The sequence below is a fragment of the Diplotaxodon limnothrissa genome, linkage group LG23 (genome assembly GCF_057381915.1).
Source record: "Diplotaxodon limnothrissa isolate DT_005_m linkage group LG23, D_limnothrissa_male_GT1.1, whole genome shotgun sequence".
NCBI classification, from domain to species: Eukaryota; Metazoa; Chordata; class Actinopteri; order Cichliformes; family Cichlidae; genus Diplotaxodon; species Diplotaxodon limnothrissa.
The window spans coordinates 38,393,567-38,419,270 of NC_140617.1; the positions used below are offsets into that span (position 1 = coordinate 38,393,567).

Here is a 25,704-nt window from a genome sequence, read left to right on the forward strand (position 1 = left end):
TTCAATATGATTTGACTTCAGTTTGACTGAAGCTTGTAAGAACATTGCAGTTACAAATGAAAAAGTTTATCCTCAAAAAGTTCTATTTTTATGAACTGACATGGTAGAAATAGTTCAGTTATTTAAAATTCAGCATGCATTATAAGCCAGAACTAAGTCAGTTAAGCAGTTAGATTATATAAACATGTACTGATGATAATAACGTTGTTTTTTTGTTTTATTTTTTCAAGAGATTAGATCAAAACCTTCAAAAAGCCTGAACTTGCTGTTATAGATATTATTTCTTTGTTCACTGCATTAAGCTGTCAAGATGAAGAGGACATTGTAATTGAAACCATACAAAACATTTTAGTATTTCTCCTACTGTGGATGATAAAGGTGGGACTTATTGTTTGTTCATTATGAGTATCACCTTCTTGGAGTATTTTGGATAGTATAGCGAAGAAATGGAACCAGATTAATATATATATATATATATATATATATATATATATATATATATATATATATATATATATATTTATTTATTGACTAAAATTGATTGAAACAATTAAACTAATTTCAGTGGTTTTCTTTTGAAAACTGACATTCACTGTTCTATTTCTATTACCAAACCTCTAGGCTAGAACATGAAGTTAATGAGGAAGTGCCAAAAACCTCATCTCCAAACATGAGTCAGTCCACACACACTTGAAATGACCAACAGGACTGAGACATGTTTATCTACTTTTTGACCTAGATAGCTTTCAGGGAATTCTAACAAGGTTGGTTAGCAAGTTGCATTAATAAGCTGTACACAACAGTAAACTGTATTAATGCCATTAATAGTAAAATACATCTGCAGAGAAATCCCCTCATGTGGCTTACTATACATTATTTTATAACTTCACATGTCCCCCCCTAAATTTTAGTAACAACTACAAGCTAACAGAGCTATTATGCATTTCTAATGTACTGAACAATTAGTCACGTAACTCCTAAAAATCCCTTAAAACCAACACAATCATTGTAACTTTTACACAGTTTCAGACATGATATACCTCGCTCCTCTTCAACTTTTCTTTTTAGTTTTTTTTGTGTTGTGTTCCAAAAGAACTGGAATGTTCTGTCTGTAAAGGCCAGTTATGCAATAGAAGAATTAAATACCTCACAAGTTTTCCCCAAGCTCAAGGTGATAACATCCTAATGCTTTATCATTATATAACCCCATACTCTTTTATCACCTGGGCATTCTCACCTAGACTTCTCACTTTCTCAGATAACCGCATAAGCGTTTGCATCTTATATTCCTTCAAGCCATACACAGGAAAAAAGATAATTCAACAAGAGCTACTATAGAGAAGATGCATTGTAATCCACTGATTTTTATGCTGTTGTGTAAAAAAGATATGGCAAGGTGGTATCTTTTTACCCTCTTTCCTGAATCTCAAAGCTCGAAGGTGCCTGAGCAACAGCACCACAGTTATTCTTCCCATATTTCCTGTCATTCCCTGTGTGCCCAAAGTTTGAACTGAGATTATTGTAGAGGGACAGCAAGTCTCCTGTCTTTGTAATGGCTTGCAGAGAGAGTGACAGTACATTAGGAACTGCACATAGGTCTTTTTCGGTGGGTTTAAAGTCCACTGCATCAAATCAATTGAGCAACCAAAGGCTTTGAAACTGCATCAGGTATATATTTTATTGTCAGAGCAGTTTCAGTTTATTGGTTAAGTTGCAAGAACTGCAGGGTAGAAGTTTCTTGTCTGACCTTGGAGTCCCTGCCTTGTTCTGAATCGAAGGGTATCAATTAATGTTATTTTGTCCAACAACAATGATTGATGCTGTTGCTCCTTTATACACAACATATCTCACTTTTTCTTTCACAACTTGGTGCACCTGGTTATGGCATTAGTGAAGTTGACCAAACGACCCGGTGTGTTGTCTTTGCAATGAGCAGGATTAACGTGAATAGGTTGATTTTTTTTTAAAGAGATATATTATCTATTACTAAACCTAACCAAGTCGTTTTAAGTGGTGAAACTTTACCGAGCAGCTTTTAGTGCCCAAATCTATCCAGTAAGTAAAAAGAAAAAATGAACTGAAAGGGAAAAAAGGTAAGTAAAACAAGTTTAACCCAAAAGAAACAAAAAAAAAAAAAGTCCCAGAAAAATTCAAACCACATCCGCTGACTGCCAAATCAAGAATGTATTTATTCCAGAACACCTCAAATCTACTTACGTGGCCATTGTGGGGCTTGAAAACAGGGCTGTTATCGCTCTGTGGGCAAAATTGCTACAGCTGATGTGTAAAGGCATAGAGGGTGAAGGACACTGGCACATTACCTTAATGCAGACCTTCCCAAAGTGTGGGGTCCGCCCCCTAGGGGGGGGGCGCAGAGCCATTGCAGGGGGGCGCGGTATGAAAAAAAAACGCTTGGACACTGCTAGCATAATGGACAGGCTTTTGACAGGGCGCCCACACAAATGCAAAGCAGGAGATGAAGCATCACTGAATATGTTTCCAAACCAACTTCATTCTAAGCCAAAGACTAGAAAATATGGTGAAGCATATCTTCCCTTTGGCTTCACCTGCACAAGTGCCGAGGTAGGTCTCCCCTGCAGAATTAAACCAATTGGTTTTCCCTTCGTGGGGAGCATGGGCTGGGTTCTTCAAATCACGGACAAAAAGTATCCCACATTCTTGATTTTTAGTTCACAAACACTTCTTGTAATGACTAACTACTCATGACATTTTGGAGATGTTAGCTCTTTATACAGTAAAGTTACAGTGGGATACAAATGATATCAGGCTGATCCTGCCACGATTTGTTCCCCCGGTTCAAATCACGGACAAACAGCATCCCACAGCTGTTTATGTTTTTGAACCCATTTTGCACAGAGAGGCATTTTTTGAAAAATGCATTGATAGCAATGTTGAATATTATTAAACAGGAAAAAAAACAACTACAGGTACAATAATTACACCGTGACGCCTCTAGCTTTGTAAATAGAGGGACATTAACTGCATGTGTAAGCGTGTAAACCCGCAGATAGAGACAAAATACTTTTAATCTGAATATCTGCCATTCTGCAATTCATCTCATGTAAACAATAACGTGGCGCACAGCGTGACGTGAAAAAAGGCGCATACCTTTGAAGTTGCATGACCAACTCTGTATTCCTTGTCCACATGTAAACGCAAAAAAGGAGTTTTCTCAGTTTTCGGTGATTCGAAATGCCATTTATGTGTGGACGTAAGCAGAGGTGGGACCAAGTCATTGTTTTGCAAGTCTCAAGTAAGTCTCAAGTCTTTATCTTCAAGTCTCAAGTCAAGTCTCAAGTAATGTCAGGCAAGTCAGAGTCGAGTCTCAAGTCACTGGTGTAAAAGTCCGAGTCAAGTCACAAGTCTGAAACTTTGAATTTCAAGTCCTTTCGAGTCTTTAAAAAAAAAAAAACGAAAAAATAATGTTGCAGTTATGCTAAATGTAAATGTTAGACCATGTAATTTTTTAATCTGTGTTTTTCTCAACACATGACAAAATAGTGAACTTAGAAAATATACACAAATTGTGAAATTGCACCTCTATAAAATGCAGCTCAATTAAACCTAGCTCCAAGAATAATTTTCACCGACAGTTCTGAGATAAGCTGCATGTTATTCTTGGATGCGCTTGTAGGACCGGCTTTAAAATCACATGACAAAAATATCATACATATTAAAAAAAACTGAATCACCAACGTAGCCTGGAAAACATTTGCTAGTTAGATGAAGTCAGCTATCTCATCTTAGCATATTTATATGCATATTTATAATCATACGGTTCTTGGAGTGAGTGCACACACTCATGAAGTTTAGTAACTTCCGGTCACTGCAACAAGCCCAGGTACAGTTTACCGACGGATGGGTACAGGACCTTGAAATGCACCGTGTAGAACGAAAGACCATCGTACATATCATAAGTTTACCAGTCTCACAAATCGTCGTCATAAATACACATTCGTTAACCGTTTATTAATAGGACCTTTGAGCTCAACGGTAATTAATTAGTAGTGGAAATAATTTCTGGTACCCATCACAGAAATGTAGCAGTGACAATAATACTGTATGCTGTAATCGTACTGGGCAATTAGTGATACAAAAAACCTGTTTTATCCTGTGAATAAAAGTATATGTTTTTGTCAATGTACCATAATAACAGAAGCGAAACGCAATATTGTGTCAGGACAATTCACTATTTATGCACAATAAATAAAGGAGCATAGCGCGACAATTTCTGTTCAGCGCCAGACTTGCTTGTAACCTATATCACCAATTATGTTATGAAAATGACGTATTAAGTACTAAAAGACACTGACCTTCGTGTAAATGCTTGGAGCAGACTAACCTGTGAGCTGGAGTGTTCTGGGACGTTATATTTGATCTTTGAATGGCTGCAATCCAGACCATCCGTCGCGTCTTTGTTACTTTGGAAACATGGCTCGAACAATTTCTCTTCAACGACGTAATCCGATAACAACCGATCTCTTTACCCGTCGGCTTCCCGTGGCTGTCATGCGACCGGCTATTGCAGTTAATAATACAACAGCTTCTTGACATTTTTGTGTTTCTTTTTATCGCTGTGTGACTGATTTCAATTGAAAGCCTGCGTGCGCTAGTACCGCTTGCCACGAGTTCCCAGAATCCTTTGCGGTTCTACCCGTGAATGACGTCACATTTTCAATCTCTATATAATATGCATGTTAAATTTTATATTTGGGGTAAAATATCAAGTCTTTTCAAGTAAACCGGTTCAAGTCCAATTCAAGTCCCAAGTCATTGGTGTAAAAGTCCAAGTGAAGTCACAAGTCTTAGAACATTTTTTCAAGTCAAGTCTAAAGTCATAAAATTAATGACTCGAGTCTGACTCGAGTCCAAGTCATGTGACTCGAGTCCACACCTCTGGACGTAAGGTCCAAACACATAGAAACAGCTGCGTTTATAATACCCATGCAGGTGTGGACGTAGAGTAAAAGAGTTAGTAGTTTATTTTCTTACTACCTGTAATGTATTGCAGATTACTTGTATTTAGTTAATTGTTTACTAAATGTTTGAGGTGTGAAATAAACCACAATGGAGCAAAATATGGGTGTGTGTGGTTGGAGGATGTGTTAGTGTGCGCGCGGGGGGGGGGGCACATGCAACAATGTCCCTCTGTGGGACATTTTACTTGTAAAACAAAAGGGGGCCTGGCAAAAAAAATTTGGGAACCACTGCCTTAACGCATTCTTCTTATGAACACCAATACTGCGTTTTAGAATTCATAGGTACTCATTTCAGTAGGACATCATTGGAATCTTGCTCCATTGCCCCCTTCCAACAAATGTACCACATATAACAATCTGCAATGTATAAAACATGTTTTAGAGAAAAAATGTAAAGACAATAAAAAAAGTTTTGTGTTTTTACTTTTAAATTCATGTATACTACAGCATTGAGTTTATCTTCTGTATGTTCTGGGCAATGCTTAAAAAGCAGAAGGGTCTGTGTAAGACTGGTAGCATCACACATGAAGTATATATTAGCCTTCACAGCTGTGGTCGCTCTGTGTGTTAAAAGATGATTTACAATGATTCCTTATCCGGAAAGTAAATTGCAAGGGGGGTATGGGGTCCTTTTGTGATGATTCTGCCGCAATTTTCCCCTTTACAATGCGAGGCCAATGGAGCGTTCTCTCCTTATCTCCATGAGTCCTGGTTGGAGTTTTTGAAAGATGTTCCCTTTCCTCTATCTAGTTCTTGTTCAGCCATGAAGATAACAACCCCATACCTCCTCCCCACTGCCCACACCCGCTGACACATAATCACAACCCCGACTGAAGTGTGTATCTGTAAGAGCAGATTCTCACACTTATAATTCAAGGGCATAGTGCAAGCAAGGGTGGATGCGTGTTTTCCTGTGAATGTGTCCTGGTCAGATGCCATGGCTCCGTGTGCCGTAATGTATTTTCAAAGCAAAGGGCTTGTGCAACATTCAGAATGTCCGAACTCTGAGATTGAGGTGAAAAGGAATACATGCTTTTACTTTTTGGAGATGTTTTTCATAAGAAGCCTTGCAACACCTTCAAAAGCTGGGCAATAGAAGCTGTAAGATTACCAAACAATTACCTGACATAATAAATGGTCAGAATCTTCAGGGATCGGACCAGATGCTGCTAAATGGGAAGCATTTGGTTGACATTTTCCTTTGACTCCCTCACTGTGCAGAGATGCAATGCATGGGGGGGCAGACACAGCTCTAGGTAATGCAATAACACTCACAGCGAGCTTACAACCACATTTCCCTGCTTTCCTATGTATGTATTCTCTTTCAGCCACCCATGCTGGCATGGCATTTCGTCTTCAACGAATCTCTTATTCTGTTTGTGAAGTGACAGCGTAGCTTACTGTGACACTTAACCACTTGGAGAGAACATCAGTACGACATTATTCTTGCTCCTGCTGCAGATTCCCTATTCCTTTTTCTCCCCATGAGTCCATAAAGATGAAAAAGATGAGGGTGGTTACGATTACCATATTACATAGTGGTCCACGTCATTCCTGAACCATGCAATCTTATAGGTGAAAACTTTTCAGGTAGCAAAAAAAGTTAAACTGTGTTCATTCAGCTGGATGCCCAGAGTGGCATCATTTGAGGATTAGCTCTAACAGCTTGAATCTATTGATGAGCAGGTCTTTATTATACTGGGATTATATCTGAGTGCCAGACAAGATTTAAAACAAATATGTGAGGAAGATCAGGGTAATATATAAACCACTCTTGTGTGTGTGTGTGTGTGTGTGTGTGTGTATCTTTCACAAACAATGACCCCTGTTCTGTAGAGGGAAATCATCAGGGTGCAGATGAAAGGCACATGGGCCTGTCAGTACAGAATTCTGCTGGCTCGTTCTGCTGGAGTGCAATGAGCTTTGTTACTCGTTTGCTCACTTTAGCTTGCCAGGCACTTTAGGCCCATGTCCAGTGGCTCCAACATGAGTGGGTGGATTGGCACAAAACTTGGTGCAAAGAACTGTGGTTTCCAGACAATGTAACCCAATGACCTCTGTGATCCCCTGACTCTTTCCAAAGCCCAAACATAAGGTGACAATTCAACGTGTACCATCAAATTTGATAGATATGTACAGTGGGGCAAAAAAGTATTTAGTCAGCCACCGATTGTGCAAGTTCCCCCACTTAAAATGATGACAGAGGTCAGTAATTTGCACCAGAGGTACACTTCAACTGTGAGAGACAGAATGTGAAAAAAAAATCCATGAATCCACATGGTAGGATTTGTAAAGAATTTATTCGTAAATTAGGGTGGAAAATAAGTATTTGGTCACCTCAAACAAGGAAAATCTCTGGCTCTCACAGACCTGTAACGTCTTCTGTAAGAAGCTTTTCTGTCCCCCACTCATTACCTGTATGAATGGCACCTGTTTGAACTCATCATCTGTATAAAAGACACCTGTCCACAGCCTCAAACAGTCAGACTCCAAACTCCGCTATGGCCAAGACCAAAGAGCTTTCGAAGGACACCAGGAAAAGTATTGTAGACCTGCACCAGACTGGGAAGAGTGAATCTACAATAGGCAAGCAGCTTGGTGTGAAAAAATCAACTGTGGGAGCAATCATCAGAAAATGGAAGACATACAAGACCACTGATAATCTCCCTCGATCTGGGGCTCCACGCAAGATCTCATCCCGTGGGGTCAAAATGATCATGAGAACGGTGAGCAAAGATCCCAGAACCACACGGGGGGACCTGGTGAATGACCTGCAGAGAGCTGGGACCAAAGTAACAAAGGTCACCATCAGTAACACACTACAACGGCAGGGAATCAAATCCCGCAGTGCCAGACGTGTTCCGCTGCTGAAGCCAGTGCATGTCCAGGCCCGTCTGAAGTTTGCCAGAGAGCACATGGATGATACAGCAGAGGATTGGGAGAATGTCATGTGGTCAGATGAAACCAAAGTAGAACTTTTTGGTATAAACTCAACTCGTCGTGTTTGGAGGAAGAAGAATACTGAGTTGCATCCCAAGAACACCATACCTACTGTGAAGCATGGGGGTGGAAACATCATGCTATGGGGCTGTTTTTCTGCCAAGGGGACAGGACGACTGATCCGTGTTAAGGACAGAATGAATGGGGCCATGTATCGTGAGATTTTGAGCCAAAACCTCCTTCCATCAGTGAGAACTTTGAAGATGAAATGAGGCTGGGTCTTCCAACATGACAATGATCCAAAACACACCGCCCGGGCAACAAAGGAGTGGCTCCGTAAGAAGCATTTGAAAGTCCTGGAGTGGCCTAGCCAGTCTCCAGACCTCAACCCCATAGAAAATCTGTGGCGGGAGTTGAAAGTCCGTGTTGCTCGGCGACAGCCCCAAAACATCACTGCTTTCGAGAAGATCTGCATGGAGGAATGGGCCAAAATACCAGCTACTGTGTGTGCAAACCTGGTAAAGACCTATAGTAAACGTTTGACCTCTGTTATTGCCAACAAAGGTTATGTTACAAAGTATTGAGTTGTATTTTTGTTATTGACCAAATACTTATTTTCCACCCTAATTTATGAATAAATTCTTTACAAATCCTACCATGTGGATTCATGGATTTTTTTTTCACATTCTGTCTCTCACAGTTGAAGTGTACCTCTGGTGCAAATTACTGACCTCTGTCATCATTTTAGGTGGGGGAACTTGCACAATCGGTGGCTGACTAAATACTTTTTTGCCTCACTGTATGTTCTTCCTAGGAGGGATTTTAATTTCTAAGAAATCAGTCTGAAAAATTTGTGGAAAAACCTTTTCCATGAATTCCTCAGTTGTTCATAGGTGATTTAGCCTACCTACAGTTGTTTCACATCTATAACCCACTTTGAAACCGCCTTCCTTTTATGTTGTATTTGACTATTAATGCAATTGTTGTCAGTGATAACTGCTGTTCTGTGCTGAGGTCTTGCCACTGTTATCCCCACCTCCAGATTTCCATGTATGCACATGGAAGGGGAGGAAGTGTGCCCCACTCTTGGCTTCGTTTAGTGTTAATTAAAAAATGATTGCCAGCTAACCTCCAAAACTAAGCTTCTGAAAATGGCAAGCACAGTGGTTGCTAAACATCAGAATGTTTTCATTCTGAGCGTGACATTTAACTCAAAGAACTACTGTACCTCAGTACAGACTCACAGATTTGGCAGCATAGCAGGAAACGTTTTTGTTTGCTGAAAATATGCAGGGAAATACTTACAATCTGGGCTTCTTGTAACTATATATAGACACGCCATTTTTAGTCAATCGGACATTAAAAGAAGTGCAGTTGCTTCAAATGTGCAGTCATTGTTATGATCAGCATCTGTTTTGAGCTAGCATAAAAAGAAAAGGTCTTTTGCTAGTACGGTACATGTAGTTGGTCTTCTAGAGTTTCCAAATGACATGACAGCATCCTATAACTGAGGCATTTTCCATACTATTACTTTAATACAGTCTAACTAAATTAGTCATGGGTGAGATGGTTGGGCGCTTTGAAATGATTCTTAAAAAGAATCCTTTAATCTCTGCTCTTGGTTCAGTTTCTCACTGTGCAGACAATTAAAAGAGAATGAAATCATACGTCCATGGGTGACATGCCGCCACCTCAAGGCATTAATTTTGTGCTGAAGAAAATCCGTCAGTTAGAATCCATGTTGATCTTTTAAAAAGTGACCCATGGCATTTAAGATTTGGCTCCCAGCTGAACTCTGTCTCACCTCCAGAGAGAGAGAGAGAGAGAGAGGAGAGGAGAGATAGAGTAAGAGAGCAAGTTACATAACAAGCGACACCATCTTGTTTCTTTAAATAAAATCAAAATTACACTGGGGCATAAATTAATGGCCCTCACTCCAAGGCTCTAGTTGTTACACAAGGCAAAGAAGGTGGAAGATAGATTAGTCAGATCCTACTTTATCCACTGCCTCTCTTCTGTATCATTACAGTGGTATTGTGTACCTCAGGTTTCTGCATGGATTGCCTCCAGGACTAGAGAGGGCACTGCCTCTAGAGGCATGAACTTGCACTGTGGTGAGGAAAGCAGAAGAGATATTGATTCAACTTTGTTAGCCAACCGCTTTAGGTATGCAAAACTCTTGGTTTTCTTTTCAAGCTATTTTATAGCCTTCCTGTATTTACAGACAAATGTTTATTACTAAACATACATATGGTTGACTTAATCAAACTGTAACTGTTATTTTTGCTTGTTAAAGTAATTGCTGTTTTGTGCTGAAAGAAATAGTCAAGCAGTCTTAATTATAATTTTTTTATTGCAATGCATAATTCCAATTATTTACTTGCATCCCTGAACATAGAAATTAATTTTAGTAGTTAATTTACGAATTCTCAGGTAAGTCCAGTGTGCCACCTTAAATGTGGGAGTATAAACATCAATTCGGTTACTTTATAGATTGAAACATGTTTTTGACTAACATATCTGTGTTCTGTGTCAGATCTTTGCTGGATTGATTCTTTTCTTATTTATATATCTTTATTTCTATTTTCCTATTTCTCATCAATTCAATTCAATTCAATTTTATTTATATAGCGCCAAATCACAACATAAGTCGCCTCAAGGCGCTTCATAGATACAGAGAAAAACCCAACAATCATATGACCCCCTATGAGCAAGCACTTTGGCAACAGTGGGAAGGAAAAACTCCCTTTTAACAGGAAGAAACCTCCGGCAGAACCAGGCTCAGGGAGGGGCGGCCATCTGCTGCGACCGGTTGGGGTGAGAGAAGGAAGACAGGATAAAAGACATGCTGTGGAAGAGAGACAGAGGTTAATAACAGATATGATTCAATGCAGAGAGGTCTGTTAATACGCTCGATCTGATATCCTCGTGTTGGTGTTGTTCCCAGATCATCATGAAAATGTTGTTCCAGGATCAACATTGCAAGTGACCAATCAGAATGTTGTGACGTCATACTTTTGCGACTTCGGGAAAAACCGGCGTAAAACAAAAAACTGTACTTAAGCTGCGAGAAACCGCCTCTGTCTGCCGATCAACGGACCCTGACCCTAACCCTAACCCTAACGTCACAACAATGTGATTGGTCACTTGCAATGTTGAACCTGGAACAACATTTTCATGATGGTCTGGGAACAACACCAACACGAGGATATCAGATCATCCCTGTTAATACATAGTGAGCGAGAAAGGTGACTGGAAAGGAAAAACTCAATGCATCATGGGAATCCCCCGGCAGCCTATGTCTATTGCAGCATACCTAAGGGAGGATTCAGGGTCACCTGGTCCAGCCCTAACTATATGCTTTAGCAAAAAGGAAAGTTGAAGCCTAATCTTGAAAGTAGAGATAGTGTCTGCCTCCTGAATCCAAACTGGAAGCTGGTTCCACAGAAGAGGGGCCTGAAAACTAAAGGCTCTCCCTCCCATTCTACTTTTAAATACACTAGGAACAACAAGTAGGCCTGCAGAGCGAGAGCGAAGTGCTCTAATAGGGTGATATGGTACTACAAGGTCATTAAGATAAGATGGGGCCTGATTATTTAAGACCTTGTATGTGAGGAGCAGGATTTTGAATTCAATTCTGGATTTAACAGGAAGCCAATGAAGGGAAGCCAAAACAGGAGAAATCTGCTCTCTTTCTAGTCCCTGTCAGTACTCTTGCTGCAGCATTTTGGATTAGCTGAAGGCTTTTCAGTGAGTTTTTTGGACATCCTGATAATAATGAATTACAGTAGTCCAGCCTGGAAGTAATAAATGCATGAACTAGTTTTTCAGCGTCACTCTGAGACAGGATATTTCTAATTTTAGAGATGTTGCGCAAATGGAAGAACGCAGTCTTACATATTTGTTTAATATGTGCATTGAAGGACATGTCCTGGTCAAAAATGACTCCAAGGTTCCTCACAGCGTTACTGGAGGCCAAGGTAATGCCATCCAGAGTAAGAATCTGGTTAAATACCATATTTCTAGGCTTTTCAGGGCCGAGTACAATAACCTCAGTTTTATCTGAATTAAGAAGCAGAAAGTTAGCGGCCATCCAGGTCTTTATGTCTTTAAGACATTCCTGCAGTTTAACTAATTGGTGTGTGTTATCTGGCTTCATGGACAGATAGAGCTGGGTGTCATCTGCATAGCAGTGAAAATGTATGCTATGTCTTCTAATGATACTGCCTAAGGGAAGCATGTATAATGTAAACAGAATTGGTCCTAGCACTGAACCCTGTGGAACTCCATAATTAACCTCAGTGTGTGAAGAGGACTCTCCATTTACATGAACAAATTAGAGTCTATTAGATAGATATGATACAAACCACTGCAGTGCAGTACCTGTAATACCTACAGCATGTTCTAATCGCTCTAATAGGATATTATGGTCGACAGTATCGAATGCTGCACTAAGGTCTAGCAGGACAAGCACAGAGATGAGTCCACTGTCAGAGGCCATAAGAAGATCATTTGTAACCTTCACTAAAGCTGTTTCTGTGCTGTGATGAGCTCTGAAACCTGACTGAAACTCTTCAAATAAACCATTCCTCTGCAGATGATCTGTTTGACAACTACTCTTTCAAGGATTTTTGATATGAAAGGAAGGTTGGAGATTGGCCTATAATTAGCTAAGACTGCTGGGTCTAGAGATGGCTTTTTGAGTAAAGGTTTAACTACAGCCAGCTTGAAGGCCTGTGGTACATAGCCAATCATTAGAGATAGGTTGATCATATTTAAGATTGAAGAATTAATTAATGGCAGGACTTCTTTGAGCAGTTTTGTAGGAATGGGGTCTAAAAGACACGTTGATGGTTTGGAGGAAGTAATTATTGAAGTTATCTCAGAAAGACCAATTAGAGAAAAAGAGTCTAACTTAACATCAATGGTACTAAGAGTAGCTATTGATAATATTACATCTGTGGGATGATTACTGGTAATTTTTTCTCTAATGATAAATTTTATTTGTGAAGAAGTTCATGAAGTCATTACTAGTTAACGTTAAAGGGATTGTTGGCTCAAAAGAGCTCTGACTTTTTGTCAGCCTGGCTACAGTGCTGAAGAGAAACCTGGGGTTGTTCTTATTTTCTTCAATCAGTGATGAATAGTAAGATGTTCTGGCTTTGCGGAGGGCTTTCTTATAAAGCAGCAAACTATTTCTCCAGGCTAAATGATGATCCTCTAAATTTGTGACACGCCATTTCCTCTCCAGATTACGAGTCATCTGCTTTAGGCTACGTGTTTGAGAATTATACCACGGAGTCAGGTACTTCTGATTAGAGACCTTAGTTTTCACAGGAGCTACAGTATCCAGAGTCGTACGTAGTGAGGAGGTGAAATTATTAACAAGATAATCGACCTCTGTTGGGGTAGCGTTCAGATAGCTGCTCTGCTCTATGTTGGTACAGGGCATTGAAGATGATAACAGTGGGTGGATTATATTCTTAAACTTAGTTACAGCGCTTTCAGAAAGACATCTACTTTGATAAAGTCTACTCTCCACCGCTGTGTAATCAATTATTGTAAATGTAAATGTTATCAGGAAATGATCAGACAGGAGAGGGTTTTCAGGAAACACTGTTAAATGTTCAGTTTCTATGCCATATGTTAAAACAAGATCTAGAGTGTGATTAAAGTGGTGGGTGGGTTCTTTTACATTTTGAGAGAAGCCAATTGAGTCTAATAACAGATTAAATGCCATGTTGAGGCTGTCATTTTTAGCATCTACATGGATGTTAAAATCACCCACAATAATTATTTTATCTGAGCTCAGAACTAAATTAGATATAAAGTCTGAGAAATCAGACAGAAACTCTGTGTAAGGCCCAGGTGGACGATAGATGATAACAAGTAAGACTGGTTTCTGAGTTTTACAGCTGGGGTGGACGAGGCTAAGCATCAGGCTTTCAAATGAATTAAAAGTCTGTCTTGGTCTTTCATTAATTAATAGGCTGGTGTGAAAAATTGCTGCCACACCGCCCCCTCGGCCTGTGCTTCGAGATTTCTGGTAGTTAGAATGACTCGGGGGTGTTGATTCATTTAAACTAACATAATCATCCTGCTGCAACCAGGTTTCTGTAAGGCAGAGTAAATCAATTTGTTGATCAATTATTAAGTCATGTACTAACAGAGACTTGGAGGAGAGAGACCTAATATTTAATAATCCACATTTCACTGTTTTACTCTTTGGTTCAGATGTGGATACTTTATTGTTCTTTCTTTGTAATTGTTTATGTTTAAGTTGTTTGTAGCTGGTTTTTAGTTTGTTTTTTGTCTGTTTGGGAGCTGACACAGTCTCTATGGAGATGGGTTTTTGGGGGGGTAGCAGGAGGAGAGAAGCTGCAGAGAGGCGTGTAAGACTGCAACTCTGCTTCCTGGTCCCAACTCTGGATAGTCATATTTTGGGGGGTTTAATAAATTTGTCCATATTTCTAGAAATGAGAGCTGCTCCATCCAAAGTGGGATGGATGCCGTCTCTCCTAACAAGACCAGGTTTCCTCCAGAAGGTTTGCCAATTATCTATGAAGCCCATGTTTCTGGGACACCACTCAGACAGCCAGCAATTTAAGGAGAACATGCGGCTAAACATGTCACTCCCGGTCTGATTGGGGAGGGGACCAGAGAAAGCTACAGAGTCCGACATTGTTTTGGCAAAGTTTCACACAGATTCAATATTGATTTTAGTGACCTCCGATTGGCGTAACCGGGTGTCATTACTGCCGACGTGAATTATGATCTTACTGAATTTACGTTTACCCTTAGCCAGCAGTTTTAAATTTCCTTCAGTGTCATCTGCTCTGGTCCCTGGAAGACAATTGACTATGGTTGCCGGTGTCTCTAGCTTCACATGTCTGAGAACAGAATCACCAATTACCAGAGTTTGACCCCCGGCGGGTGTGTCGCCGAGTGGGGAAAAACGGTTAGACACATGAACGGGTTGGTGGTGTACCTGGGGCTTCTGTTTAGGACTATGCTTCCTCACCGTGACCCAGCCGCCCTCTTTCCCCAGCTGCTTGGGGTCTGCCGGGGAACAGCTAGCGGGGCCTACGCTATCTTCGGCTGCACCAGCTACAGGGGCCTGGCTAGCTATGGGTGAATGAAGGGTGCGAAGCCGAGTCTCCAATTCAGTAATCCTGGCCTCCAGAGCTGCAAATATGCTACATTTGTTACAGATATCATTACTGCTAAAGGAGGCCGAGGAGTAACTAAACATCTGACACAATGAGCAAGAAAGTGCAGGAGGGACAGGTGAAGTAGCCATGGTGCTAACGAGTCGGCTACGAACTAAGCCAAGCTAGCGAAACAGTACAGAGACAGTGAGTGAATACTTTGGCTATAAATTAGGTAGTGAGTACACAGAAAGTGTGCTTCGGATGAAGCACGTGAATATTATACTATGAAAAAGAATGTATTTAAAAGTTGTTAATTAAATTGCTAAGCAAATAAGCTACTCAGAAACACCACTGTGTTTGAGGAGGAACAGGAAGTGATACTCTACCGCAGAGCGAGCGAACACCAACAAAAAACAAAGAAAGAAACAAAAAAAAGCAACATTTTACAACTTCAACCTAAAGCGCTCTCCATCTATGCAAGATAGCATGGGTGCTGTGTAGGAGTAAAGTCAGTTTCAGTCCAGCTGTGCTTCATCGACATGAGAGTCAGATGCTGTCCTTCTGCTGATAGTTTTTTAAACCATTGCACTGCTTCTTTTGTTCTCCACTCAACCAGTTTTCACAACTTCTATATGGAAAACATTGTATTAAGTATTTATGGGCTATTAGCTCTTTGGGAATCACCTTGTTGGTGCAAAAATACTATTTTACTGTGCTTTGTTTTTGGTACCTATTTGGTAGTATTTGTCTTTTATTAGCTAGCCCGCACTCCTCTTTTCCTTTGACTTTCCATTTTGTCCATTTCTGTCAAAATGTTATGAGTAGACTTGCTAATTGTTGCTGGCCAAGCTTAAAGTTCATTGGGGGTCAATGCAAGACCTCAGGCCACCAGGAAAACATCCTGTTATTCCCAACAGGGTGTCCTGTGATTTTGAATGAGCAATTGGTGTCACAAGCTAAGTTTTTAAGATCATTCCCTGAGAAGTTTCTTTACAAGCACTAGATGTCAACTGTCACTGAGATCTACAGTGGTTTCCAATGATATTTATCAACCATTTCATAGTCAGGTAACTGTTCTAGGATCTGTTTGGAATGCCTTAAACCACAGAGATGTGTGGATTTATGGATTGTAAATATGTTCCATAAACAAGTTTCGAAACAAACTGTTCAAATCTCATTGCAACACTTTGAATTGCAGATTTATTGATGAGAAAATGAGTTTAAGTCAAACCTCATATCCAGAAAAGGGCCTAGAGAAGATGGAGGATAAGGAATACATTTTACCTCATAGGTGTAGGTAATATGCCAAGGTGCATAAAGAAACACCTCTAAATCCATGCAATTCAAAATAGTCTGGATTTTTAAAATTGGTTTAATCTATTTTTACAGCCTCAAGTGCAGGACATTGATATGACATTGTGCAAGAGAAGAGAACATTTTTGATAAATCACAACTTTCCAAATCATTGGTATAAACTTACAGTAACGTGTAAAAGAACAAAAATAATCAGATATGTAACTCCCACTGTCCGAATCACCTGACAGATTACGGAAATAATCAGAATTTTCATGTGATGACCAGCTGTGTTTCAAAATTCAGTGGCAGTCTTTTTAAGTGATTTATTCCAATAGTTCCTGCACACAAAACCCAGAGGCAGCATGCCCATCCACAGTTTCCAAACTTATTTTCTACCTTTCTTGGCACTGAATATTGGTATTGGACATGCTGGGAGAAATGTTTAATACAAACTTAAACCCAAGGCAGAGTGGGCCAACTTATTCAAAGTTGTCAGAGAATTCAAACCCAGAATGAATACTGAAAGAAAAATAAACCCTCAACTTCAAACTGCATTCACCTCTAGTGTAATAGTACACCATAGCAGTGTAATACCACCAGTAGAGCTGCCAGTGTGCTCTGCAAACAGAGCAGGAAAAAGGACAATTATGCAATACTCAAGAAAGGTTTTCTGTCTGCTCTGGTTAAGGTTTTAGTGGCACCATCGACTTGAAAAGCTGATCTTTGATCCCAACTGAGAACTGACACCAACAAATGCAAAAGAAAACATTGTTCTGTATGTCACTTGTTATTTATGTTTCTTTGACTTTGATATGCTATTCACCCACAGCCACAGTCACAACCAGCGGAGAGAGCAAAGCATTCAGGGTTTTTTTTTCTGCTGTACCTGCAGTGGAGAAATAAAAGTTCAGATTTTTTTTCTTTAGCTCTAAAGATGGCTTGAATACAAAAAGTATATCAAATCATAAAATATAAAGGCAAAGTGATTCAACATACTGATTAGTGCACTAACACTGTGTTCCTAATAAACTAAGAGATCAATGCAATCAATCATTTTCACCAAGAAAATGGATCAATGGATAACTTGATCATATGAGCAACATATTAACTCATTCACTGCCAGCCATTGGCAGTGAATGAGTTAAACCCATTGACTCTGCTCCTCATTTATGGGAGTAATGTGATTTTTTTTCAAGTTCAATGGACTCTAATAAAATATTCAGGCAAAGCATGAAACCCTAATGGCACCTTTCAGCATATTTTCCAAAAAGGCACATTTAGGGTGCTTTCTTAAGTAACTTGCCTGCTTAAATTTCAATTTGATGTGGACTGAAAATACAGAATGCTTTCTAGGCTAAATAAAGGTTAAAGCATATATTAAATGAATAAATAAAGTTCTTGTGGACTGATTTAAATCTTCCTCAGTTTTTCATGTTTAAAAGTTGAAAAAGACTTCTCCAACACATCTGCAAAAATTTTAAATGTTCCACAGCTGCATTACGTGCACAGCTGCAGTAAATACCTGATTTCCTTTTATAACAAGGCTTTATAATGAGGCTGTGGGAACAGTAGGAAGTTCTGAGTATTGGAATACATGCAGCATCTCAATTCATCAGGTGTAACTAAATCTATAATGTGAGTGGAAGCAAGACCATGTAAGGCTTTAAAGTTTTAATTAATAAAAGTCTTAAAACAATTTATTTGGTCTTGCTTCTCAAAATGTAAGAGTCTTGGAGATGTAATGAGATGAAAGCAAGAATGATATGTACATTTTTCACATTTTTTTCTCAATTGGAACAGCATGACAGTTGTCATTAGAAAACACTTAGTCATTAGACTTAGTCATTTTTCTATCTCAACTAATGTCTGCGATATCTTATGACGGCCTCTCAGTTTCATTTATCATTTATTCAGGAGCATTTATTTGTGTATTACAACACATAACAGTGGAAATTACCATTGTATTTACAGATCATCTATCCCAAGGGAGGCATAGAGATAAGAGATGAAAATGGGATCAAGAATCGATCCCTGGGGAATACCACATGAGACAGTTGCTGAGCATAAAGAGAATTCTCCCATTACCACAGAAAAGGATTTGTCTGCCAAGCTGAGCTGAAGCTGAGCGAGACATTCAAGACAGCGTTTAAAGATATCATGGATCCAGAGGATTCCGTCTACTCCGAGTCAGCAGCTAGCACTAAAACATTTGCAATGGTAATAAGAACTGTTTCTGTTCTGTCCCTGATACATAACTGTTACATTCCCCTAAAAAGGTCCAGGGGATAAAGGGAAGTAACAAAATGTGTCTGGGTCGAAAAAAGGAGACAGAGAGGAAAAATGGTTCAATTAAAGAGTTTTATTAAAGTTTCTATTAATAACTCAACTAAAAGAGTCGGACAAGCCGCTATCACCATTTAAAGAAACAAAACAGAAGCATTGGTCAGTATTACTGAAAAGTAAGTCAAAGAGAAAAGGGTTAGACACCAAATAAGCTCCTCTTCACCGAGCAGGAGCAAACAATCACAAAACACAGCTCACTACCTGCAACCACTCACATGGCATTCTGGCACCAGAGCTCACTTTTCTCTGCCCTTAAATACCTTTAATTGTTGATGGGAGGCAGCAGTACAAAAGAAAAAGGTGGCACCTAAGGCAGGAGAGACGATAGGACACGCCCACACAGGCAACTTCAGGAGGAGGGCCGTAACAACATATGCAAAACATATGAATAAATAAAACATTGATTTGATTTGATTTGACAAGGAACTATTAACTTTTTTAAAATGTTAGCAAAGCGTAAAATTGACTTGACCATGGTCTAGTATTGGTTTTATTAAAAGAGGATGAGCTGCAGCATTATAAAACAAAATGGTAGGGGTGAGCACATCGATCCAAATATTGATCATATTGATACCAATGCTGATGCTGATACCAGATAAATACTAATACAATAGGATTAATGTTTCCATCCTGTATGTTCAGCGTGTAGTCCACTGAATTGTGTTAAATGAATATTTTTTTCATGAAAAAAAATATACCCTAAACATGTAATATTAAAAATGTCTGAAACGTTTTGCTTTGGCTGTCACCTCAGTTTTATCTATAGCCTATAGCACGTGTAAACAACAGACATTGACAGGCATTCTCTACATTCCAGCTTTCCAAAAATAAATAAATAAAATAAAACAGTTTTGAAAGACATGAAATGTTGAAAGGTGTGGTCTTTTTTGACTTATTATTGTGAAAAATAAAAATCAGGGTGTTTTATCGGTCATTAAAATCTTTTCAGAATGTTCAAATAATTGATGACTCATCTCATAAATCATGACACACAAAACACCAGGGGTCGAAGAACTTACTTGAGATAAATTGGAAAAATACGAATACCTTGTTTCATTGACTGTACAGTTATAGGCCAATACCAGTTCTTTTGCACTGCCTCTTATATATCCACTGTGTGCTCACTGAGCAATGGGAGCAGGGCATTTTATGTAAATGGTGTTGTTTGATTGATATTATGCAAAAACTCACTGACAGCATCTACGTTTTTTCACATAGAAGCTGCTTGTTGAGTTTGTGTTAGGACACCAAAACACAGTGTTCTAAAGCTAGTAACCATATTACTAGCTGATGATAGTGATTTTTTTTGATAAGGGATTTTATGAGTGCTAGCCGCTGTTAGCCAGTGTTACTGAATCTTTCATTGAAGTGGATCTAACCTCAGACTGAGATAGCGAATAAACTTTCACACAATGTGAGAATATAATCACACTATTTTGAGGAGGACAATGTGATTTTTTTAAGACACTCAAGCCCAACGTAAGCTAGCATAACTTTGTTTATTACTAGCTGTTGTTGTTTATCTTCTTGAATAATTTTAATGTGATATGAAAACAAGTTGGATCAAATATTTACAGTAGAATATAAACCTTGATTCAAATTTCCAGGTGTGAAAAGGCCCTCTGAAAGCCCAACAGCAAAACATTAATTTCCATCAACATAAACTCTTAGCAACACATATGACTGCCGATCCAAAGCTGAGTGCCAGTTCAGTATGTACCATTTAAGGCTCTGGGACCTGCTGACTCCCCACATGATTTCTCAAAGCAGTACAGAGCTACATTTAAAAAAAAAAGTGTTCATTCCGCTGGGCAGGGGTAAACATCCCTTGGGCCCATCACTCACTGCTAGCTGTTTGAGTGCAGTCCAAGATGGCCTCCACACACACCAACCCTCCCGTAGAGAGAGTCGGAGAAAACCTGCATGCCCCATGCGATGTTCCAAATGCTCCATTCTGCCAAGAGTGGTCGGTGTGAATCCAACACTAAACTCTCCCTTATTTTCAGAATTCGTTTTTCCATTGGGAGCCATGCTGAAGGGGAATACCTGCTGTCGCAACACAGAAAGTGAAGCCAGGCCGTGACCATCCTGAATCCAAAGTGATATCCGGTATTGACCAAATTCATGGTGGATGGCTATGCAAAAAGAGAAATGGAGACTTGTTGGAAAGCAATCTGTCACTTAGTCAGCTGTACAAACTTGAGACCATGAATTTGCAGTTAATATTCATTTTTTCGTGTCACTTCATACAATAAGTAAATGCAGGAGGGAGCGACTGACTCAGTGGATGAAATTTGACTACTGTAATTTCATCAAATAAAGTGTGCATTGATTTCTTTACATATGGATAGCAAAGACAGGCCTCCATCTACAGAAGCATCATTAGAAGTTTTGGCACCAACAGGTACCAATAAAGGAAATGAGATACACCCCCCCTACCCCCCTATTACTTGGCCAGGTTTCGATTAATAGACCAGTTCTTAGAACTTGTCTGTCATGACTTGTTCAAACATGTCAAATCTCATTTGAGTACAAGTCACTTCACCCACTAAGATAAATGCAGGGGAAAACATAGAAGGGTCCCAGCATGTTTCACACAATGTCATCACTGTGTCCATTTGTATTAACTCAGTTATTTAAAAGATGACACCCTCAGCTGTTCCTTTTTTGAAAGGCATAAAATAAATTACATTTCCTTTGCATTTGAGTTTGTGTTATTAAAGATGTTACTTGATATTTGAATTTCATGGGAAGACTCTCCGCATTGCTAAATATCATACTGTATATATTACCAGTGTTACTGAAAAGGATTATGTTATTTATTTATTTATTTTTTTAATCTCTGGAGACCTCAGAGTCAAACAGAAACCAGGCTGCATTTAGCTTGAAATAAAGCAAACAAATACAGTGCTGTGCATCCATTAGGTGGATGTAGCTCAAGAGTTAGAGCAGGTTGAGAAGGTTGGTGGTTTGATCCCTGGTTGTTCCAGTCTGCATGCTAAACATCCTTGGACAAGATACTAATTACAAGTTGCTCTTGGATGCATCCATCAGATTGAAATGAAATTCTTTTGCTTTTAAAGCCTTAAATGGTCTTGCCTCCAAACTGTTTCTTTGAGCTACTGTAACTACACACCCCTTCTCAGTCTCGTAGATCTGCTGACCAGTTGTTGTTCGATGTGCTGAGGACACATCGGAATTTTATTTTTAGTATTTTTATTTTTTCTTATTTTATGTTCAGCACTTTGGTCAGTGCTCAGTGTTTTTAAAGTGCTTTATAAATAAAGTTGGCTTGCCTAGGAATGTAAACATTAGACAGAAAGCACATAAGCATAAAAAAAGTCCTTGTATCAATGGCCAAATAAGGCATGTTATAGAAAGTTTTTTGAGTGGTTAGGTAGATGAGAAACGTGCTATGTAAGAACTGGTCCATTTACCAAATGCTTTGAGTAACCCATTTATGTATATTTTGCTTAGTTACTGAAACATACATGAAAATGCACCGTAGAAGGCAAACAGACTTTCTACAGTTCTCACAAGCTTGAAAGTCAATATTTGGTATGACCACCTTTATTCTTCAAAACAGCCTGAACTCTCTGAGGCAAGTTTTCTTCTCGAAGGACATTCTTGTTTGGATGACCTCTCTCCTGACCTCCTGCATACATATTGAAATAGATTTTGATTAATAGGCTCGTAGTCATTTTTGAACAGTAATTGGCTTGAAATGGGTGAAATAAAGATTTGATTCTCATTCTGCTTTGAAACTAAAATCTCAAACCAGTACTCCACCTCCACCTTGCTGGCGTCTGAGTCGGACTGGAGCTCTCTGCCCTTTACCAATCCAGCCACGGGCCCATCCATCTGGCCCATCAAGACTCACTCTCATTTCATCAGTCCATAAAACCTTAGAAAAACCAGTCTTGAGATATTTCTTGGCCCAGTCTTGACGTTTCAGCTTGTGTGTCTTGTTCAGTGGTGGTCGTCTTTCCGCCTTCCTTACCTTGGCCATGTCTCTGAGTATTGCACACCTTGTGCTTTTGGGCACTCCAGTGATGTTGCAGCTCTGAAATATGGCCAAACTGGTGGCAAGTGGCATCTTGGCAGCTGCACGCTTGACTTTTCTCAGTTCATGGGCAGTTATTTTGCGCCTTGGTTTTTCCACACGCTTCTTGCGACCCTGTTGACTATTTTGAATGAAACGCTTGATTGTTCGATGATCACGCTTCAGAAGCTTTGCAATTTTGAGACTGCTGCATCCCTCTGCAAGATATCTCACTATTTTTGACTTTTCTGCACCTGTCAAGTCCTTCTTTTGACCCATTTTGCCAAAGGAAAGGTCGTTGCCTAATAATTATGCACACCTGATATAGGGTGTTGATGTCATTAGACCACACCCCTTCTCACTACAGAGATGCACATCACCTAATATGCTTAATTGGTAGTAGGCTTTCGAGCCTATACAGCTTGGAGTAAGACAACATACATGAAGAGGATGATGTGGACAAAATACTCATTTGCCTAATAATTCTGCACTCCCTGTATTATTGTCTCGCAATATGAGATGAGAATCATAACCAGATCACTGACGCTGAGAAGTCAGCTTGACACACTAGTTTGCCAAAACATTTTTTCTAAACTTTTTTCTAAATTCAAAAATACTGATTTTTTTCCTTTCCTGTTGACAAAGATATTTGTGTAACTATGTAACACAATGGATGCAAATAGTTTAATACATTTAAGTCTTCTTTCGTGATTATTAGCTTATCCTGGGTGCATAAGAAATTTATTTTGAAATAATCTTTTATTATCTGTAAACTTTAACCTTTTACCAACAGTTCTTTCAGTGTGTCTATGTAGAGATTCACTAGGGTTAAATGACTCCAGTTGCATGTCTTTTTATTCATCTTTTAAATCTCGTACTATACAGTTACAGCCACCTATTTGCATGTTCACTACCTGTAGCTCACTGTTTTATAACAACATAGTCTAGTTACCTTCATTTATATAAAACTGAAAATTGTTGTAAAACAAAGTTTCTCACTTGGTAAAAACAAGACTGATGATCATTCAGGAAACAAATCGCATGTCGTAGTTTTTGCAGGAATTCTGGTCGTATTATAGTTTTTTAATTAATTAGAGGACACCAACTTCCAATAACTTCATTTGGCCTTGGCATGATCAGGCGTGGTGTCAAACATGGTTTTGCTGGTGTGATGGTTACATCAATTACGACTTACTGTAGTTGATGAAGCCATGAATTCTGCTCTGTACCAGAAAATCCTGAAGGAGAATGTCCTGCCCTCGGTTCTTAGGTAGAAAGATAAATATCCATAGTTTTATTCATAGTTCCCACATGCACTGAAAATATCTTCTCTCACTGGGTCAGGATTCTATCAAGTTCATATTCTCAGTCCTTGTCTATATCTGCTTTGTCCCAATAGCCCAGTTCTCATCAGTATGTCCTGGTTCTCCAACAGCTAATGCAGATTCTGTTAAGCATCAGAGGAGGTATGACTGTTTAAATCATTTGATTCTTGGTTAATATGTTATTTCTCTAGGTAATTGTTGTGTAAGCTTTTATGTTTTCTGCTATTTTTGCAGAGAAAAAAAAACAGTTTCGGCAAATATGAATTTTACATTTCAATTTTATGTTTTACTTACCCAACTCATATCTTTTTTCATCAAATAAAATGGTTTTGAAAGTACATTTAAGAGTGAAAAAAATCCAAGACTTCAGTGAAACAATCAATGAAAAATATGCTAAAAAAAATAAAGCCTTATTATACAATTACTGCTTGTCACGTTTTAGCCTTCGAGTTTGATGAGGACAGAGTCTAATCCTATTTTAAAGTGGCTAAAAAGACAACGCAAGAGTAATGGAAAGTCTCACAATAAAATGTGACAATAAATTAATTACAGAACAGACTGTTAACCTTGATTGGTTGTTTTGCATGGAAGCCAGGTTTTTTTTAAAAAAAATAAAAAAAATAAAACTCCTAACACTGCAGCATGTTGAATGTTGTTCTAATCAAAGTGGTAGCAATAGAACACAAAAAGCATTTTCTTTTCATCTGGAACACATTGCAATTGGCAGCATTTCAAGGTACAATTTCAGAATTTATGACAAAAGCACTTGCAGAAACATGTTCAGCATTGAGATTCCTTCAGCTATTCAAGTGCAGATTTAATGGTGCGTACACATACACACTTGAATACAGAATGAAGGGTAGAAGCCAAAGTCTATTTGCAGAGGTGTGGAAGACTTGAGAGACAAGCTCATTATGCAGTTCGGGACATACTGTATCATTGATTAACATTCATCATGCTCAATCTACCTCAAACTCCTCATCGCCCAGCCTGTGCTGCAAATGCAAAGCAACCCCCAGCCCACCACCCCCAATCCACTGCCACAGCTATGTTTATAGACAGAGGTTAATGGGAGCGGAGCACTATGTCACTGTATTGCCATGTATTGAGAAGACCTACAGCTGGAAAGTTCAGGACAAGCGATGTTTACCTAGTGATACCTTAACAACATGTCACAATGATTTGCTGCTGTTCAGGTCAGGTAGTAGAGAACTGAAGCTGAAGTGTATTGCTCCCTAGGGTAAGGAATGAGCAAATAAGCATACGGTAGGAGTCTAATGTTGTTGTAAGGAATATTAATTAAAACATATATCATACCAATGTGCTGTTTACAGTGTTTACTGCATTCTGGTGACTTTGTCTCTGAGAAGACACAGCACCTACAGGGGAAAGGCACAAATTCTTTACATCAGACCATTTACAGGAAGTTGCAGGCTTATTTTCATTTGACAAAGTACAGTCATCCAGCCTAAGTTTTTGGTTATTCCTAAGCTAACAGCAGTTACTCATTACAAGTAGCAGTAAGTGCATCATTCCCCACCTGTCTCCTGATCCCCAGACACACACATTCCCCTTTCATCCAACCTAAAAGCTCAGGTCCTCTACCA

The 25,704-nt window shown here is 39.2% G+C and overlaps 1 pseudogene; it reads left to right on the forward strand.

The window, feature by feature from the left end:
- The window catches only part of LOC146608642 (uncharacterized), a 54,116-nt pseudogene extending 29,548 nt beyond the window's left edge, over positions 1-24,568 (forward strand).
- Positions 24,569-25,704: the final 1,136 nt, after the last annotated feature.